The sequence below is a fragment of the Sycon ciliatum genome, chromosome 6 (genome assembly GCF_964019385.1).
Source record: "Sycon ciliatum chromosome 6, ocSycCili1.1, whole genome shotgun sequence".
Lineage (NCBI taxonomy): Eukaryota > Metazoa > Porifera > Calcarea > Leucosolenida > Sycettidae > Sycon > Sycon ciliatum.
In genome coordinates, this window is record NC_088648.1 from 5,452,334 (window position 1) to 5,466,149 (window position 13,816).

At 46.4% G+C, this 13,816-nt stretch overlaps 1 long non-coding RNA gene across 1 annotated transcript; it reads right to left on the minus strand.

The window, feature by feature from the left end:
• Positions 1-2,491: 2,491 nt before the first annotated feature.
• LOC135818797 (uncharacterized) lies at positions 2,492-7,979 on the minus strand. Its single transcript, XR_010553752.1, has 2 exons — positions 7,613-7,979; positions 2,492-3,438 (listed from the first exon to the last, which is right to left on the minus strand). It is a non-coding gene; the product is annotated as an uncharacterized LOC135818797 (long non-coding RNA).
• Positions 7,980-13,816: the final 5,837 nt, after the last annotated feature.

The window sequence follows — 13,816 nt, forward strand, 5'->3', positions numbered from 1 at the left end:
TGGTTGCATATTTTGTACCCGGTGTGCCATGACCAGGCATGCTAATTCATCGGATATTATCAAGTTTGCCTGCCTGCTGGGTGTTGTATCTTAGCTTCACTGTACTACAAATACGATAGGCATAGTTTTCCTAAATTGCTTCTTTATAACATTCAGTTTGTTTTGCTGCAATCTTTTCACGTGTTTTGCAGGATTGTAGCCAAGGGTGAATACCATTATGATGAGCGAAGGTCTCTGAGAACTCATGTCTGAAGGCTGGTCATGTTGGCCCAACGATGACTTTCATTGCCTGTTTCCGCCACCTTCATACTGGAATGAACTGGAACATGTTCCCTCTCTGTTTCTCATGTGGAAGGACGGAACAGATTGTTTGTCTGTCTCTGTGGATCACCGAAGGCTGAACAGTACAGTTGGAAGAATATTGGATCTCACGAAGTGACTGAATCTGAAGCGGCTGACATGCATCTGCACAGCGCTTTCTTTCTGAGATTTGCTTCAAGGCAGGTTATTGTGTACGATTTTGTCCACAGTATTCCTATATTAGCCAAACGTATTTCTCTGATAGTATTGTGACTACACACGCACAATAATCTCTCCGTCATCAGTCTTTCGAAATGATGTGGCTCGCTGATGACAGCATGCATAGCCATAGATCAAATGAGCAGCTAAGGTAGTTGAAGCAGAAGAATGGATCAATGCATCCTGAACCTGGTGTACTGCCTATATGCACTCTCAGTAGTACTTGTAACGTGTTAACTATGAAGTATCAACATTGCTTCTCTTCTATGTGGGTGGTGTGAGTGATGTCAGATGGTCTGTACTGCCATGGCCGATGGTGTTCACGGGAAGATGTTGGGTTGGGCCATTGTGCCCTCTTGCAATATGCTGTAGCAGCCTGAAGGCAATGAAAAAGTTCGAATGCTGATCTGCTTTCAAGCGTAGAATGTTACATTATGTGCATTACATATTTGCATAATTATGTTTTGTACTGGAGTGTGAATGTGCGGCAAGGGCATGCACATGTAAGTATATCGCACTGCAAACAGCCTAAGAGTTCACGTGGTATGTGATAAGTACACTTTTGGAAAGTGCGTGCACAGTCGAATCATGTAATGTTAAAACAGCCTTCGTGCTCCTCCCTGAATGGCTGCACAAGTAGAAATCTCCGTCTTCCTTTGCTTCTTTTTGCTTGAGCTGGCATGGTGGTCGTAGAGTTGGAAATTGTTAAGTATGATAACAATCGTTGTTTGGTCTGGAGACAAGAATGCATTTGGATATTTGTCCCAGTACTGCATGGCTTCCCAAACTGCATGTTGAATGCCATAGATGATTATTGTTCGGTTCAAGAAAGGACTCGTGGGTCTGTCTGGCTATTGTGAGCTCTCGCTAGTCCATTTCCATAGCACTTGCTCTGGATTCACTCCCTGGAATATTCTCCAGTATAGAACAAGAAGTTTAGAAAACCTACTGGTGATATTAGTTATACTAGTTTCTCCGCACTGTACCGCAGCTTTTGTTATCACACACATGCGGGTTATATACAGTAGTTTATCTACAATCCAGCATGATGTTCTTCCAAGAACGCCCCCGACCTAGGCCCTCGGAACGACGTTCTTGGGTGTGCAACATCACTTATAGTTCTAAATCTTAGAATTAAGCGCAGGATTTTAGTGATCACGGTTCCAAATGCATGTCATTGCACTCCGCCTTTGGGACTTATTAAACATGTCATTGCACTCCACCTTTGGGATTAATTTTAAGAGCTGCATGCATGCCAAAGCTTGTCATAAAAGAAGAGCAGACTTAATTAAATAGGCATCTTGTACGCATGATTTCTAACATGTAACATCCCTGCCGAAGAGCGTTCTTCCATAATACAGTAGAGTCGAGTGTCCAAGAACGTTGTGTCCAAGAGGTTAGCCTTGGGTGTTCGTATTTTTCAGCCATCCGGCTGCGCTCTTGTAGCATGTTCTTAGAAACAATCATGTTAGGATCATAATTATGTATCCCGAAAGCTGCCGGAAAACCAACACCGCCATTCTTTTAAACTTAAGGCGGTGGCGTTCTTAGCATTTCAGGCTGGACATTCTTGGGCAACACGTTCTTTGGCGCCCGACTCTACTGTAGTACTGTACATGAAATACAGCTACTACAACTGTAGTAATATAGAATGCCGATTATCCGAATGATTGATTGTCCGAATTGCTCAGGCTGCATGGCAGCAGGCTGTCATCAACATGCATCCCATGATAATTTCGAGGAGCTGGAGTGTGTGCCAAAAAGAATGAGAAATGAAAGTATGCATGAGGAAATGAGTATGTTTTAGATGAGTGTTTTCCCACGCCCTTATCCGAACATACATGCACACGATCGCCATAACCCCTGGCACACAGCACACAGCTTCAGAACCTGAGAGAGTATGATATGGGTATGTCACAAGTACTCCGAGGTCCCGAAGCTTTCGTCTCAACAAAGGATCATAATCGACGACTTGTAATGAACTACATTTTGGTGGTATTATACTGTACTTGTTTACATTCAATTTAGGAATGAGTTTAAAGCATGAGAACTATCCACAGCAGACATTCTCACTGTTCGGAGTTGCCAAAAACGTGGTGCATGTACAAATCAGGGATGGGTACAATACCAACATCTGAGGTGAGTCTATCAGGAAAGTGAATGTCGTCCACTCTATAAAATGGGGTCCCTCAAGAAAGATGCGATTTTGCAGGCATGGACGTTTCCAGCCAGGTGACTGTATATACAGTGATCTAAGTTATGCAAAGCTTGACATGAATGATTGGCTGGACACGTCAAAGAGAAGGAAGAGAGAAGCAGACCAACCTTACACCAGCTGAGTGTAGTGGCCCAAAACAACAAACTAATTCTGTGTGGCCTTAGAGGAGCTGGGCAAGATGTGTACAGTGAATTAAACAATACAGTTAACGTGGGAGAAGAAGTGACAAGACTGAGTATGATACACTGTGCCAGCACAGTGCACATACTAAGTGCAACTGTTGGTGTAGTTGCAGTTGGCCCACACAAGCAGGTCACTCGATTGTAGATACACAGAGCGCATTCTACATCATACAAAACATGTTGAGCTAGGCAGCAGTGGCTGGCATTTACCGACATACACCAATGCCAATGCGCGGCTTGAGCAAATATTACAAGCCTCGGAACACCCATACGCCATTTTAGAGACAGAACAAGGCGATGAGTAAGCACCAAAGGATTATATGAATAGCGGCCAGGCAATAATTCAGGCCACTGCTGCTAATCAAGGACTAGTTACTAGTACTAGTATGTTGTCAGTGTACCCTGAAACGATGCAATCACAGCGAACGTGATACATGCACACCATGTTGCCTGGTTCTTGGTTAAAAGTTGTATCCTCAATGCTTGAGGTTTGTGGGGTCCCTCCAGCTTCTCAGAGTCCTGCACAAAAAAAGATAAAAGCAAGTGCAGGTAGAATAACAGTAAGCTCACATAAAACCTCTTCGTCTTGCTAACAAATTTCGTGATTAAATCCACAGCATGGGAACGAGGCTACAGGAAAAAAAGTTCAACCATAATAATGCAAAAAGGCAACTTTAGCTAATCATATTTTTGGCAGCAACACTATACTGTTTGTATAGGAGAGTTGGCTTGGTGCATTCATGGCAAATGCACTCCCTATAGTATTGTATTACTGTACTTCATCATTTTACTGGGGCATTCATTCCCAGTAGCCCTAATGTCTTCTAACAGAGTGCGCAAGGTACTGCATATTCGGCGCATATTTTATTTTCGGCTATTAACGGCCTGTGCATTTTTAATTCGGAAAGTGGTGGACATCACGCAACTAAATTGTAAATAAAAGGAGGTTTGTCAACTGACAACCGTATACTTTTTCGACATCACTAATAAAAGAATTTTTCGTCCAGCGCATGCGCCAGGAGTGAATAGCAACTGAATAGAGCGGTTGTCATTTGACAACCCCCCTTTTATTTACTAGAGGAAACGCAAAAGGTAACAAGATTACGTAACCCAAGGTGAGAAGGCACTGAACGAACTGTCAACCTACGAATACAACCTCAGTGTAACAACATGCTCTTTCTGCTTACACAAGCAGAAAGAGAAAGAGCACGTTGTTGCACTGAGGTTGTATTCGTAGGTTGACGCTTCGTTCAGTGCCTTCTCCCCTTTTATGTACTGGGCATTTGTAGCCTAAAATTCGTTTTGCAAGGTTCAACGTGACAGTGCATACAGGCATCAGCAGTACAGGCTGAAATTTCAATGTGGCCGAGATGTGTTTTTGCCCTGGGGAGGCTGCAATTTAAAAGCGTCGGAAATTTGCATACTTTACAACACAGTACTGAGCATGCGGTGAGCTGATCACGAAATGAATTGGACGTACTAATAATGCTAAGGGATTCGGGGGCGCATCAAAGGGGTCAGCACCAAGGAATGGGATAGATTTGTGCCCAGTTCGGGTATGTATATTGGGTATAGAACGGAAATTATTGGCTAAGCCTCGGGCGACTCCTACCAGTATTGCCACCAATGGCCCATGGCTGCTGATCTCTGTGATAGAAATGAGACGTGTATGTGAAACCAAAATACGGCTTTTCAAGATATACTGTAAGACATGTTATTATAACGAGTCGCACATTTAACGATTGTCCAAAATTCATAGGTTAACGAGAAGATATGTTAACAATCTTGCAGTATTCTGCCATATACACACACAGCATATATGAAGCAGTACGGCCTCAATGGATCTATTATAACGAAGAAATGTCATCCGTTAAAACGTTAGATTTGCTTCCTCGTTATATATACATGTCTTACAGTATGTGCATTTTGTGAAGATCTGATCTAAGGGACACCTTGTTGGGTCTTGCCAACATTCAATTATTATGATGTTCATATCTATGCATGAATTATAAGCAAGAATCAATAACCCCAAGAGTATGCAGCTTTGCACATGGAGTCTGCCACAACACGTTGACCAAAGTACATGAACCTAGACACGAGCTAGGGAATCAGCTGAGCTGCTGCGTCATTTATGATCTGCTATAGTTTCCAGTCTCCATGGAGATTTTTCTTGGAGACGTCGAATCTACAGTATTAGGTGTGGAACTATTGTACTAAACCGCAGGAGATAGAATCTATTCAGCTCGGACAACATTTCACTACGTACGGAAGGAAGTACGCCGATCAAAGCTTGCTACACTCCCGTTTAGTCAACTTAACGGCCCAAATAATGCTTGGGTCATGAACTCATCGCTGTTGGTCTTTCGAGGGTGCCTGACAATGGTTGTTAATGCACAGTACCAGCCGGGCCAAATGACAAGATCAGAGACATAGATTTTCCTAGTTCAATTGCTGAAACGTGACTTGTGCACACGTTACGTAGCAAAAGGAACTGTACTATGGCACTACACGCCATTCACAATAATCAAAAATGCCCACTCGACAAAACAGAATTTCATCAACGGAGCCCCGGGATTTTTTCTTCTGTACATAATATCAAGAGTACATAACCCCCTAGAGTGTGCAACGCCTGATCCAGCTCTGTATACAGGTATAGGGTCTTGGTCGAGCCGAATCGGATCTTACTACACATCTGAGGGGAACCCGGGGAGTCGCGGGTACTCTTGGATCAAAAACAATGGTGCCCTGCCTCGAGACCGGCCTTGAGCTGGTGTGGAGTGTACGCATGACATCAGAAGATCCGATTCCGCTCGACCAAGACCCTATGCAGAGCTGGATCGGCGTTGCACACTCTGGGGGGTTATGTACTCTTGATAATATGCATTATGGAGTCATAGCATAAATAATAATAAGGGAGACGGCACGGTAGACTTTCAGCCTAAATCATAACGAGGGCCAGCTGGGCAGCTCAAAAGAGAGCTCTATGCACTATTGGCAGAGTGGTATACATGAATAGAGAGTGACCACCCAGTGCGTGAAGCTTTTCGTGTCACCCTGGAAAATTTCAAAAATTAATAATGTGGGTTCAACCCCGGGCTGCCAGTGACAGTTGCCCTTACTGCCTTAGGGGCAAGTGCGATACATACATGCTCGCATATAGCATCGCTTGACTGACCCATGCTTGGGGCCAGTGGGTCAAGTCCGCGATCACGAGTTGCATAAACCACGGATCATGTAGAATCTCCATGGATCCAATCTGTGTACTGTAAAAGCAGACATTTTTGATGGTGTAATATTTTCGGAATTCTCCAAAATCGGTGGTTCGGTGGAGGGAAATTTTCGGTAATACCCGCTTTCCAGGTAAGGGTGCTAGCACTACTAAGTAGTACCGAAAAATTTCGGTGCATTTTTTCGGTAAAAATTGTCGGCACCAAAGTTACCGAAAATAAAACACCACTGAAAATTTCCGCTTTTACAGTACATCATTTTGGGTATCATGATCTCGTGTTGTTTCCTTGGGTGCTACGACTCCCTGACATGCATTGATCCATGGCACGGTATGATTTGGGCGATTTCAGCCAATCAGTAGACGTTCTGAGAGGGGTATATTCAACGATACACCCCGCTCAGTTCACAAGGGTCGCGCCAAGAGTGAATATTGGAAGGAGTCTTGGGAAAGTGCCCTGGGAGAAATGGATTGCACCATTCTATACATGTACTGCATTCCCCATAATTTCCTCGTGCTATATCCTCGGGGAAATATTTAACGTATACCCTTCACATACTCATAGAATAATCCAAACGTATCTGCAGTCAACCACGGGTATAACAACCCACGGATAGTGAGACTATCTTCAGACCTAGTAACAATATAGCCATATATTTTCAACCCCGTGAATGACGCCAACTCCCAAATAGCAACACTTTTCTCATGCCCGATCAAGGGTCGTTCGTTACTGGCAAAGTTAGCTGGACATCTTGTCATGTAGTCATTATTACTTCAAGCAGGGACAATGAAATACACCCCGCCCCCTTTCCTGCAGAGGGAACAGTGCTGTGTCCAGGTCCGCATGCAGCATGGAGGTGCTAGTAAGTCACTGGCATATTTTCTCTTGTGGATCGATGTACAGTGCGTGACAATGCTTCCATAGTGGTGGTGGTGGTGGTGGTGGTGGCGGGAGCATACTGCACTGCAGGGCATTACAGCACTGGCGTACTATTATTTTCTCTTGCAGACGTGCCATGCACGACAATGCTTCTATAGTGATGGTAGTGTGGTGGTGGTGGTGGTGGTGGTGGTGGTGGTGGTGTGGTGGTGGTGGTGGTGGTGGTGTGGTGGTGGTGGTGGTGGTGGTGGTGGTGGTGTGGTGGTGGTGGTGTGGTGGTGGTGGTGGTCACAGTGGTGGTGGTGGTGGTGGTGCTGCTGCTGCTGCTGCTGGTAGTGGTGGCGGCGGTGGTAGTTGCGGTGGTGGGAGCATTCTGCACTGCAGGGCATTAAAGCAAGCTCGATTGTGCATGCATGGTGGCGGTGGGAAAGAGGAGCCAAGGAAAGTGTGTACATATTTTTTGTTGAAAGCACGAGAATTCAAAGAAAGCTGGCTGCTTCCTCTATTTCCATGATCGGCCAGTGCCTGCAGCACGAACAGTACATTGTAATACATGTATGTGCATAGACAGACAAATAAACACTAACCTGAGCATGGGTACCGCTTGTATTCGTGGTCAGGAAAGTGAAAGTACGAACGAAGGAGAAGAAGATTGTTGACCATGGCGAACAACTGCATATCCAGAGGGCACACGGCTTGCCAGAATGGGTCGGCTACATCTTCGCTAATTTTCTATCCTAACAACATTCAGCTTCGAGGTCAAGGACGACGGCATTTTTGGAAGGAAATTTCGAATTTTGGAGAAGAAGCTTGCTTTCGGAAAAATGTTCCTTTCACGCAAGGCAGCATGCCAGGTCAGGCGTGTGAACCAGGTGAACTGTGTCGGCAGATCGACGTTTACGTTCCAGGCCGACAGTTTTTTGACCAAGCCGTGAATCGCCCTCGCTCTGACTCGCCCGGCTACGAAGGAGTAATTTTACAACTCTTCAGGCCAGCTACAGGTCTCTGATGCAGAGCTGCAAGTGACGGATATCGGTCATTTGCAGCCACTACTTAGGGCCTCCTGGTCGTTGCAATCTGATACATAATATACCTCGGCAAAGGGCAAGATTCAGCCATCATGACAGAAAGGGCGTGCTTGATTTGATTTCTTCAGACATGGCACGTGCTTGTTGCCAGGAGACGGCCAATGAGCGGCCAGAATAAGCAGTCAAGATCAGTCGATCTTGACCGCTTAGCCGGTCAAGAACAGCAGTCGTACAGCATCGCGCCGCACATGCGCATTTACCATTTTTCGAAGTCCTTGCCTTGGGCAACATCTCCGACGAGGACTAAAAATTTGTCTCCCTTCTCCAAAATTATTATATACTCACTACTGTCTTGAACGTCTGCAGGGAGACCAGAAACGCCAACCGACCTTGCAGCCGGTCCTGTTTCTCGCGGCGAAACGTACACAAGGGAAGCAGACCTCCACAAGTACATTTTGTACCTGCCCTAAGGCTGCAGCTTCTCAGCACTCGCATTTGAACCTTACTCTGGCAATCATCTAACTCGAAGGTCGGGTTTATTCCGAATCCGTCATATTACTGGTACTAACGTTACTACTGCCTTCACTGTACTTGAATACTTTCATCTCAAAACTGGAAAGTCCCGACCAAACAAATAGCTGTTTGTGATGGTCACTGCACACAATGTGACATCAACTCATTTGCCGTCAAGGCTTTCTTTCTGTTTGAATCTCTCTACTGTACTGGGCCTTGTTGTTTGTGAGGTGGGCCTTGTCTGAAGCGCAATCCTACACAGTTGCGTCGGGCATGCCGCTCTGATCAGGCCCTCGGTCATGTGAGTGATCTTGCCCTCGGTCGCGACGCCCTCGGGGCTACGCCCCTTGGGCGTCGCGACCTCGGGCAAGATCACTAACAGACCTCGGGCCTGATCAGAGCATCATGCCCTCGCAACTGTGTAGGATTATGTATTTACAGCACAAAGCAACATATAAGGGAAGGTCAAAGGTCGAAAGGTCGAAAAAATTATTCCCGAAATGACGTCAAAAGGTCCTCAAACTCCCGAAATGACGTCAAACGGTCCTGATGGCATGATTATGTCCGCGGCGGGAAAAGACCGCCTATTGGCCATGGTCCCGGCAACGATCACGTGTCATGTAAGAAACCTACATCATCAGTACGTACATGTACATGATCTTGTACATGACTGTTATTGGAAAGGCTTCCTGTCTGAAGCCTTTTGGAAAGGCTTCCTGTCTGGACTGAAGCCTTTCCATACTGGTACTCGATGTTCCAGTTTTGTGACACGAGAATGGCACGAGAATTTGTGTACCGTACCGCTGAGTGTACCGCTATACACTTGGTCGATACGTTGTCCACACTTTGTTGATACTTTGTTGGTCTGCTTTGTGCCAATGCCACTCGGTAAACGCCGATGTTGCGTACGAGAAAGCCGTCGCGCGGCAGTCGTGCGTAGTCATTGGCGGTCCGGACTATGCTCGGCCAATCGTCAAAATTAATATTACGCTTTTGATTATGCCACAATTATGCCAACAAATATGCTGAATTATGCTGAATTATGCTCGGTTCCACTATGTATTCACGCTGTACATAGAGGATTGAGAAACCACGCATACACACACGGCCATGCCCTAAGCATATGTTTTTGTCGAAACCGAAAGATTATGCCGACCTTACACGTTGGAATCCGTATAATATTTATGCCGGAGCATAATTTTTTGACGAAATCCCAAGATTATGCCAAATATCATGCCGGCATAATCCGCCAAGGGCTATCACAAGGAGTCGTAACTGGGGTATTTAAAAAAAACACATCTGCAGGCTTTCTGACAAAGCTGTATTACGCCCCTAAGCATATTTTTAGTCTAAACCGAAAGATTATGCCGACCTTGCACGTTGGAATCCGTATAATACTAGTGAGGTTTAGTCCCACGTAATCCGTGGGTACTTTACGTGGGTGTACCACGTGATACTCAGTGACCCACGTACAGACGTTTTCTGATTCACGACATACCGTGTATGGAGGCTCACCCACGTTCCGCCAGAACGTGGGTGAAAATCAGAATGGAGCGCATTGTGCGAGCTGTGAGGGTGCTCAGCTGAAGAAGTTTCCGAAGCACGAAATCAAAATATTGGATGAGCTTCTTAGGCCGGGGTAGCTTCGTCTTTGACCAGGTTTTGGCCTTTAGCTTCATGCTTTTGTTTGTTCCGTGTGACTAAACACAACATTGCAACGTGGGTGCCCTTCATCCACTTTACGTGGATCACCCACGTACGCGTTTCCGTTACGTGGGAACTAAACCTCCCTATTATGCCGGAGCATAATTTTTTTACGAAATCCCAAGATTATGCCAAATATTATGGCGGCATAATCCGCCAAGGGCTATCACAAGGAGTCGTAACTGGGGTATTTAAAAAAAACACATCTGCAGGCTTTCTGACAAAGCTGTATTATGCCAAAGGCCTAAGCATAATTTTTGTCTAAACCGAAAGATTATGCCGACCTTACACGTACACGTTGGAATCCGTATAATTATGCCGGCGCACAATTTTTGGACAAAATCCCAAGATTATGCCAAATATTATGCCGGTATAATCCGCCAAGCTTGCAAGGGCTAGTCGCGCGACGACTATCCCGTACGCGAAATAGTTGAGAAATGCTGACGTGGACCTGACGGCAAGGAGAACTGGGAGGCTAAGGAGGCCCCTTTCAGTACCCCTGACGGGAAGGAGAACTCCAGAAGTCGACGAAGTCGAACGAAGAGGCCCCTTTCCATATCCCGTACTGCAAAGTGCCATTGAAGGTGTCTTCTGCACCTGAAACGGCCCCGTAAACGCTGTCGCGTCGGCGAGAACTGCGAGGATGTCCCTTTCGGTACCCCTGACGTGACGGGAAGGAGAACTACAGTTGTTGTTGTTGTTTGGCTTTGTTCAGAGCTACCGAAGTCGACGAAGTCGAACGAGGAGGCCCTTTTCCGTATCCCGTACTTCAAAGTGCCATTGATGGATGTCTTCTGCACCTGGAACGGCCCCGTAAACACTGTCGCGTCGGCGGACTGAATGCGCAGGGCGAAAAGAATTGCTGCAAAGACTCCGCTCTAGGCTTGTTTCTAGGCAATATGGCATGCGTTCTATTTCTTTCCTGGCGGCAGAAAGATGGAATGCTCTTCCCACTGTCTGCCGCCAGGCCCCGTCTCTTACACTGTATGTAAACATGGTAAAATTCACCTAGGGTTCCCAGTAAAAAGGCAACGCCTGTTGGGACTCCCCTAGTAAAATAATAAAATCTACTACTACTACTACTACTCCGCTCTAGGCCTTTGGAGACATTTTGGGAACTCCTTCCGGTACCCCCGTACCGCAAAGTGCCATTGATGATCGATGAATGCCTTCTGCAACTGGAACGGCCCCTAAACCTGTGAACGTTGTCGCCTCGGCGGCCTGAATGCGCAGGACGAAAAATATTGCTGCGAAGACGTCCGCTCTAGGCCTTTGGAGACATGGTGCCAGGGAGTTGTATAGACATACAACTCCCTGCATGGTGCGAACTCCTTCCGGGTGCGAACTCCTTCCGGTACCCCCGTATCGCAAAGGGCCATTGATGAATGTGTTCTGCAACTGGAACGGCCCCTTAAACTCTGTCCCGTCCGCCAACTGAATGCGTAGGACGAAAACTATCAAAGACGTCCGCTCTATACTAAAAAACAACAGCCACTGAAGAGGATAGCAATATCCTTGGTTGAATTTCCTGCAGGTACATGTTGTTGGTAGGTCTACTGGTCGGTCTCCATATCGTCAAGTTCAGAAATCACCTGTACTACACATCTTGTAGAAGGGATCCTGATCGAATATTTTTTTTGGCCTAAGAATTCACTAAACTTAGGGCGAGACAAATAGTCAGTACTCCCCGATTCTGTCAAGCTGCTTTGAAGTCTGGATGCTCATGTGATGCTAACAAGCTCCCCGTTGTTACTTCCAGCAGCTTCACTTTCCCTGCGACAGCGGCTATCAACCTCTCTCTCCATCGTCGACACACACATTCAACATTCTACATTTATCAGCACTGAACTGGGTGAATGTCTCGAGACGAATTTAGCGGATCAACAACGCTTTGCTGGAGATATATTCTCCTCTGGAGGACCTTCAGGGTACCTGGAAGGGTATAGAAGACGGGATCGATCACGACGTTGAGAGAACATGGAAAACAACCTCCTCTTCGATTGAAAATTGGCCAAAAAGTATGTGAAATGTATGTGCGCATGCATTTCCACTGGCAAGCTAATCCCTCATTACGTCATCAGCGCTCGCTCGGCGAAATTCAAAAGTCGTCTTCCTGTTCGACTCGATCGCTTCTGGAGACTCGTTCTTGTTCGAGGGGTCTTCTCTTTCACCAACCTTCGTCTTGGCATCGAAAACTCGGCGTCGAAAATGAAGCCGGAGTGCCCCTTTAAAGCATGTGACTCGGCTGGTGAGACGGCGCCAGGTACATGTGTACCCGGCTCCGACCCGGTTGAAATGGTTGCGCCAGGTACATGTGTACCCGGCTCCGACCCGGTTGAAATGGTTGCGCCAGGTACATGTGTACCCGGCTCCGACCCGGTTGAAATGGTTGCGCCAGGTACATGTGTACCCGGCTCCGACCCGGTTGAAATGGTTGCGCCAGGTACATGTGTACCCGGCTCCGACCCGGTTGAAATGGTTGCGCCAGGTACATGTGTACCCGGCTCCGACCCGGTTGAAATGGTTGCGCCAGGTACATGTGTACCCGGCTCCGACCCGGTTGAAATGGTTGCGCCAGGTACACGTCTACCCGGCTGTCCTACAATCCTTGAGCAGGCACTGAGGAGAACTGCAGAAGTGGACGACGACGAACGAGGAGGAATCAGGACGAGCGAGCAATGGCAAGACTGTAAGTAATAGCTCAATTGGAAATGAGAACTTGACATTCATGGCACTTGCTACTGCATATTTCTTGTCCATTCACAATGTCTCTCCTCTGCCCCTGTTGCTCCACTGGCCCGATGAATCGAATGTCTTCTGCATCTGGAGCGGCCCCGTAAACGTTGTCTCGTCGGCGGACTGAATGCGCAGGACGAAAAATATTGTTGCGAAGACGTCTCCTCTATTCCATTGCGTATCTTGTGCCGACAGGTGGAATGCGCTGCCTCCATCTTGTCGCCTGGCCGAGTCGCCTGCTTTGTTTCGCGCTCACACAAAGTCTCATTTAGGGTTCCCAGTAAAAAGGCAACATTGCCTGTTGGGAAATCCCTAACAAAATAAGAAAAACATGGAAGAAAGAAAAAATGTGATATGGAGAAAATGATGAACAAAAAATCGTACTTCGAACTAGTTTTCGCACAACACTCCTCAGAAAGCTACGTTGTACTAATGAAAAACAATTCAGAAAGATACTAATAAAGAAAAATGGAGTGAGAAGAAACAACACCTATGAAAATGATAATCCTAGCACTAAGGTAATAACAGGAAAAACTGCGAAAGCACTTAACGAACTTGTAAAGACTACTAGTATACTGTGTGTAGCATTATAGTAATAATGCAGATTAATGGGTGCACGCGGCTGCTTCTTGCTACCACTCAAGCTATGCTGCTATGAACGTGCGCTGTACGTGCTCACATGGTACTCTATGCATCGTGGCATTCTATGTGTCATACAACGTGACACTCAACGCGACATTCATTCATGCGCGACGCTCAACGTAGGCGGCATGCGTCGTAGGCACTCAACGTGTCACACTAAAGTTTGGC